Here is a 7,405-nt window from a genome sequence, read left to right as displayed (position 1 = left end):
AGGCCCTTATAATGGTGTTTGTGTTTCCTATAAAGGTCATCCGGGTCCTCTGGAACAATCACCCTCAAGTGTAAGGTACTGTGTGTTCTCTAGCTGGACATTGAGGTACAGTAGCAGGGTGGTAGAATACACACAGGCTCTGCATACACACCCAGCATTTTATTTTGACTAGTTAGTGACTTTTTGTCACTCATACATATCCCCCTCCGCTCTCGCTCGCTCCCCCCCTCTCTCGCTCTCTCCCCCCCCCCCCCCCCCCCCCCCTCTCTTGCTCTCGCTCTCTGTGGTCTCTCTCTTCTCTGGTAAGTGTGTCCGAAATGTATCAATTTTTCTACAGACCGCTTAAACTCAGTCTGCAGGACCAGTGGGGTCTCTCATCGCCTGCACAGGACTACGCTCAAATGGAGGAGCTAGTAAGTGCCACACACACACACACACACACACACACACACACACACACACACACACACACACACACACACACACACACACACACACACACACACACAGATATCCTGTCGTTGTTGCATTAACTCTAAAATCAGAGACAATCATCACAGACTATAATACAGCTCTTCACATGTGACAGGAAAACAGAGCGCTGGGATCAGGAAGTCCACAGAGGGGGTTGGGAACGGAGCAACATGCCTATGGGTCACTGGGCAGACACAAGGGAAGGGTCAAGATTCAGATCAATTCATCCTGCTGAGACCACAATACCAGCCCTGCAGCCTAGTACATGTGGTTTCACTTACTACATTATGACTGTGTAGTGTATACAGTACATGTGGGAAACAACATGAATCCCTGCTAAGCTATATAGTCAGCTTCCTGTGAAACCCTTGTCATGGTACATTTAGGCTACTGTAGTTCTAAAACATATGATAACCTGGGGATCGCTATGTCAAGACAACCTAATAGACCCAGTGTAGGCACTGTTAGAATAAATCATATTATTTCAAACCAAAAAGGGTTCAATGGCTCGCTTCATATATGGCCCTCAAAAAGGTTGTGTATATATAGAACCACAAATCACCCTCATTTTTTAACAATGAACAATATGTATCTGTGTTGTTGTGTCTTCCGACTCTCATCTCCCCCTGCAGCAGGACAGGTAGAGACTGAGTCATGTGAACAGAGACTACTCTGTGTGTCCCTCCCAACCCCTGCTGTTATTGTCCCCCCACTCCATAGACGATGAGACTCTGGTGAAGGTGGCCAAGTTCAGACGGGGGCTACTTCCCTGTCCTCTGTTGTCACACTACAGGAAAAATGGCATGGTGAGATATGCATGCATCCACACATTATTATAAAAAAAAAATTATTTAACCTTTATTTAACTAGGCAAGTCAGTTAAGAACAAATTCTTATTTTCAATGACGGCCTACACCAGCCAAACCCTCCCCTAACCCAATTGTGCGTCGCTCTATGGAACTCCCGATCACGGCCAGTTGTGATACAGCCCAGGATCGAACCAGGGTCTGTAGTGACGCCTCTAGCACTGAGATGTAGTGCCTTAGACCGCTGCGCCACTCGGGAGCCCACACATGCACACGCACATAAATGGAGTTGCAGTCACACACGGATACGTTCATGTCACTACAATGTAATTAATGTTGTTATGATGCACTTTTTGTCTTTAGATGGCATCTATTTGATAGCAAAATTGTGTTTCCCAGGTCATCATGTGCAGCAGCCGGACCCTGACGGGAGCCAATTGGAAGCGCTGTAGGGTGGATGCGCTCCTCCTCCAGTCGGTAATTGACAGCTCTGGGCTGGGTTACATCTTTGACACCCGTTCCAAGCAATATGCTCCGCAGACCAGGATGACAGAGGGCAGGTTCGAGTCCAGATCTAGCTACAGCAGTTGGAAGAGACTGCATTGCCAACTGGAAAGGTGTCTGTGTGTTTGCCTGTTGTGTGTGAGTTCTTTCATGTGTTTGTGGCTACGTATGTCTAACGTAGTAGTTGCCAGGCTGTTTCTGCTTTAGCCAACCCCTTTTTTTTGTCATGCCAAACAATGCCACATTTGTTTGGCTGAATAGCTCTATGCCTGTTGACTGAATAGTTGTATGTGTGTATCCCCAAGAGAAAGGTGCTCCAGGAGAGTCTGATAAAGCTGGTGGAGGCCTGTGGGGATCACTCCCACAGTGTGGACTGCTTACTGAGCAAGCTGGAGAACTCCCAGTTCTTCCATGGCCTGCATACTCACCCCTTGAGCATGTTTGGGATCCTCTGAAAATTACCTGTACGACAGCGTGTTCCAGTTCCCACCAACATCCAGCAACTTCCCACAGCCATTGAAGAGGAGTGGGACAACATTCCACAGGCCACAATCAACAGCCTGATCAACTCTATGAGAAGGAGATGTGTCGCGCTGCATGAGGCAAATGGTGGTCACACCAGATACTGACTGGTTTTCTGTATTCCCAGTCATGTGAATTCCATAGATTAGGGCCTGATTAATTTATTTCAATTGACTGATTTCCTTATATGAAGTGTAACTCAGTAAAATATTAGAAATTGTTGCGTTTATATTTTTGTTCAGTGTATGTTATGTAACCCTCTATGGTACTCTGTGGCTGTGTCCAGGGATGGCCACACTGTTCTAGTCCATGGTTCAGAGGACACAGACATCACCCTTCTGGTGAGCTCTTCGGCCCAGCTCATCCTGGACCCAAATACACGCACACTGGCCGGCTTCCTGTGTGTGTGTGTGTGTGTGTGTGTGTGTGTGTGTGTGTGTGTGTGTGTGTGTGTGTGTGTGTGTGTGTAAGGTTGGCCATGCGGTTGGATTATAACAGTGAGGAGGCAATAGCAGATATTGACTTCTCTTTCCCAGAGTGAGCCTTTTTATTTGTAGATGGAGAAAATAGACTGGCGAAAACTGTATTTACAAAAGAAAATGACAGTGGTTGATGATCAAAGACAATCTGAATCAAAATATGTCGAACTCTATCAAAGAAAAACCCAGGTGTCAAGTATGGCTTTAAAACTGGCAGCATGCTGACCTGTTCCCTGCCTCTCTCAAACAATGAAATAGCAGGGTTCTTATAAGAATACCCACAATGCAGCCGCCAATGGGAATACGTTTCACACAATCAAATCAAATTGTATTCGTTACATGCTTCGTGAACAACAGGTGTTGGTTAACAGTGAAATGCTTACTTACAGGTCCTTCCCAACAATGCAGAAATAATAGAAAAGTAAAACAGAATAATAAAAGCAATAATACTGTAAATACACAATGAGGAACAATAACTTGGCTACAAGGGGTACCAGTACCGAGTATATGTGCAGGGGTAAGAGGTAATTACGCTAGATATGTACAAATAGGTAGGGGTAAAGTGACAGATAGTTAACAGTAACAGCAGCATAAGTGATGAGTCAAAGTTAGTGCAAATACGGTAAATGCAGATATTCCAAGTTGCTGTTTGGTTAACTATTCAACCAAACTATTTAGCAGTCTTATGGATTGGGGGCAGACTTGATGCATCGGTACCGCTCTCCGTGCGGTAGCAGAGAGAACAGTCTATGACTTGGTGGCTGGAGTCTTTGACAATTTTTAGGGCCTTCCTCTGACACCGCCAGGTATAGAGGTCATGCATGGCAGGGAGCTCAGCCCCAGCGATCAAACAAGCAGAGTGTCAATACACGACTAAGATCGAATCCTACTACACCGGCTCTGACACTCATCAGACGTGGCAGGGCTTGAAAACTATACTGAACAAAATATAAAGTGTTGGTGCCATATTTTATGAGCTGAAATAAAAGATCCCAGAAATGTTCCGTATGCACAAAAAGCTTATTTCTCAACAAAAAAATGGCACAAATTTGTGATAATCCATCCACCTGCCAGGTGTGGCACATCAAGAAGGTGATTAAACAGCATGATCATTACACAGGTGCACCTTGTGCTGGTGACAATAAAAGGCCACTAAAATGTGCAGTTTTGTCACACAACACAATGCCACAGATGTCTCAAGTTTTGAGGGAGCGTGCAATTGGTATGCTGACTGCAGGAATGTCCACCAGAGCTGTTGCCAGAGAATTGAATGTTAATTTATCTACCTTAAGCTGCCTCCAACTTCGTTGAAGAATTTGGCAGTAGGTCCAACTGGCCTAACAACCACAGAGCACGTGTAACCATGCCAGCCCAGGACCTCCACATCCAGCTTCTTCACCTGCGGGATCATCTGAGACCAGCCACCCGGACAGCTGATGAAACTGAGGAGTATTTATGTCTGTAATAAAGCCCTTTTGTGGGGGAAAACTCATTCTGATTGGCTGAGCCTGGCTCCCCAGTGGGTGGGCATGGATCCCAAGTGGGTAGACCTATGCCCTCCCAGACCCACCCATGGCTGCGCCCTTGCCCAGCCATGTGAAATCCATAGATTAGGCCCTAATGAATTTATTTCAATTTACTCTTTGAAATTGTTGCATGTTGCTTTTAGATTTTTGTTCAGTATATCACAGATTACGAATGGAAACCCAGCCACGAGCTGCCCAGTGACGCGAGCCTACCAGACAAGCTAAATACCAAATATGCTCACTTCGAGGCAAACAACACTGAACCATGCATGAGAGCACCAGCTGTTACGAACGACTATGTGATCACGCTTTCTATAGCCGATGTGAGTAAGACCTTTAAACAGGTTAACATTCGCAAGGCCGCAGGTCCAGACAGATTACCAGGATGCATACTCAGAATCAAGGGCAACCATTACAATATACACCTGTTCATATTATAAACATAAATGTATTTCCATAGTGCACACACTTCAATAAAGATGCTACACAATACTTTAAGCATAAATACAACCAGGGCTATAAACATGTACTGTATGTCCCCCTGGGATAAGCTACTACGGCAATACTAGTAAGAAACTATGTGCTCAAACACAACCCATTTGCCCATTAATTCTCAGACCAGGAAATTAACAGATAACCCTCTTCAATTACATTTCTTAAGCTTAACCCTCATGACTTAATAGTCAAACATGAATACATCAGTTGTACTTCCTGATCATAAATACATGAACATAGAGTTACATACTGGGCAACGCACAACAATGGTTTTTGAGCGCACAAACCTATTGACAGCATGCGACCATAAACTCTCATGTCTACTCTCGTTTGCAGGTGATCAGCAACAATCAAGAAGACATCTCTACCCCACATTATTATCAATAAAGAAATGTGCTTCCCATCATCCGTAATTCATCATTTCTTTAGATCAAGTGATGGAGCCCATGGGACGATCAGCAGCATCCAGTGTTGATGATGCTGCCCGTGTGTGGCAGCTGGCCCGGCACTTTCTCCTGGCCGCGGGCTTCTCTGAGCCTCTGCTGCTGCGGCTGGCCAATGAGGTCTACGCTTCAGACTATGCAACAGCGACCAGGAGAGTTGAGACGTGTGACACCTGGATTCATCCGTTGTCCACAGTACCCACAGTCCTTGTCCAAGAATATAGTGTATCCACACTAAATCCGCATCTGTCTGTACCTTTCCACTTGCTCTTCATCTGTCTCTCTCTAGTGTTAGGTGTGCTGCGGGGGTGAAGGAGCGAACCCACTGTCTGTTCCAGTCCCTCCTGAGGCCCTGTGAGAGGGAGCGTTACTCTAACCCCCTGTATGAGCCCACTGAGCTGGTCATCTGGCCCTCCATCCAGCCACAGTCCCTGCAGCTCAGGAGAGGTGAGTTACAGTACTACAGGCAGATCTGGAGCTGCACTCCCCTTCAGCAGCCCTCTGACATACACTGAATGTTGGATGGGTGAATCGAAATAGCTATTACATGAAGAGTATTTACTAAAACAGTTAATCAATGAGTAATACGCACTTAAAAATAGTGCATTATTCCCGAAGAACATGTCTCTTTCTGGATGTGTCTAAGGTCTGCTCCTGCGGTGGACCCAAAATGCTCTTCACCTGAGGGAACACCGGGGGAGATACGGAACCTTGTCATTGAGTGCCGTGAGGAAAGTTGAAAACATTGATGAAGAGAGGACAACAATACAGTGACACACAGAGACACTGGAGGCTCATCCTGGTTGATTGACTGTTGAGGGAGAGAACAAATCTACTTTTATTGCAAGAGATTTCTGCTCCTATGGACATCAAATTGCATCGCATACTGTGAAAGTTCCTCATTGTTAAAAATGTTTCTCTCATGATGACACATATCTACTGTAACTACCTTTTTTATACTGTTTTCAATGCAAGTCCAGATATTGTTTTCTAGAATTAATCAAAATCAAATCAAATTTATTCATATAGCCCTTCTTACATTAGCTGATATCAGTGGCGGTTCTAGACCATTTCAACTGGGGGGGCCAAGCTGGGGCCAGTTGTACTGTTAGAGGTGCCAGTTACATTAGACGTTATTGTTGTCATATCGTTTTCTTCAATGCATTGCAGGCATTAGCAGGCAAAAGACCATGTTCCGTGTTGCCACTGTCTAATAACGGATGTAAAAAAAGAACGATAGCAAAAATGTGTTATGTAAAAATGATTTCATACTCCACATTTCGGGGGGCCACAAGGGGGTCCAAAATTGTTGTCACAGGGGCCAGTGCCCTGCCCCCCCCCCCCTCCCCCCAGAACCGCTAGTGGCTGATATCTCAAAGTGCTGTACAGAAACCCAGCCTAAAACCCCAAACAGCAAAAACTCCCCAGAAAGGCCAAAACCTAGGAAGAAACCTTGAGAGGAACCAGGCTATGAGGGGTGGCCAGTCCTCTTCTGGCTGTGCCGGGTGGAGATTATAACAGAACATGGCCAAGAGGTTCAAATGTTCATAAATGACCAGCATGGTCAAATAATAATAATCACAGTAGTTGTCGAGGGTGCAACAGGTCAGCACCTCAGGTGTAAATGTCAGTTGGCTTTTCATAGCCGATCATTGAGAGTATCTCTACTGCTCCTGCTGTCTCTAGAGAGTTGAAAACAGCAGGTCTGGGACAGGTAGCACATGCGGTGAACAGGTCAGGGTTCCATAGCCGCAGGCAGAACAGTTGAAACTGGAGTAGCAGCACGGCCAGGTGGACTGGGGACAGCAAGGAGTCATCATGCCAGGTAGTCCTGAGGCATGGTCCTAAGGCTCAGGTCCTCCGAGAGAGAGAAAGAAAGAAAGAAAGAAAGAAAGAAAGAAAGAGAGAATTAGAGAGAGCATACTTAAATTCACACAAGACACTGGAGAAATACTCCAGATATAACAGACTGACCCTAGCCCCCCGACACATAAACTACTGCAGCATAAATACTGGAGGCTGAGACAGGAGGGGTCAGGAGACACTGTGGCCCCATCCGATGATACCCCCGTACAGGGCCAAACAGGCAGGATATAACCCCACCCACTTTGCCAAAGCACAGCCCCCACACCACTAGAGGGATATCTTCAACCACC

The 7,405-nt window shown here is 45.8% G+C and overlaps 1 pseudogene; it reads left to right on the top strand.

The window, feature by feature from the left end:
- The first annotated feature begins 317 nt into the window (after window positions 1–317).
- Window positions 318–6,235, top strand: LOC115162671 (myotubularin-related protein 9-like; annotated as a pseudogene).
- Window positions 6,236–7,405: the final 1,170 nt, after the last annotated feature.

The sequence above is a fragment of the Salmo trutta genome, chromosome 25, assembly GCF_901001165.1.
Source record: "Salmo trutta chromosome 25, fSalTru1.1, whole genome shotgun sequence".
Taxonomy (NCBI): domain Eukaryota; kingdom Metazoa; phylum Chordata; class Actinopteri; order Salmoniformes; family Salmonidae; genus Salmo; species Salmo trutta.
This window is presented reverse-complemented; position numbering and strand designations above follow the sequence as displayed.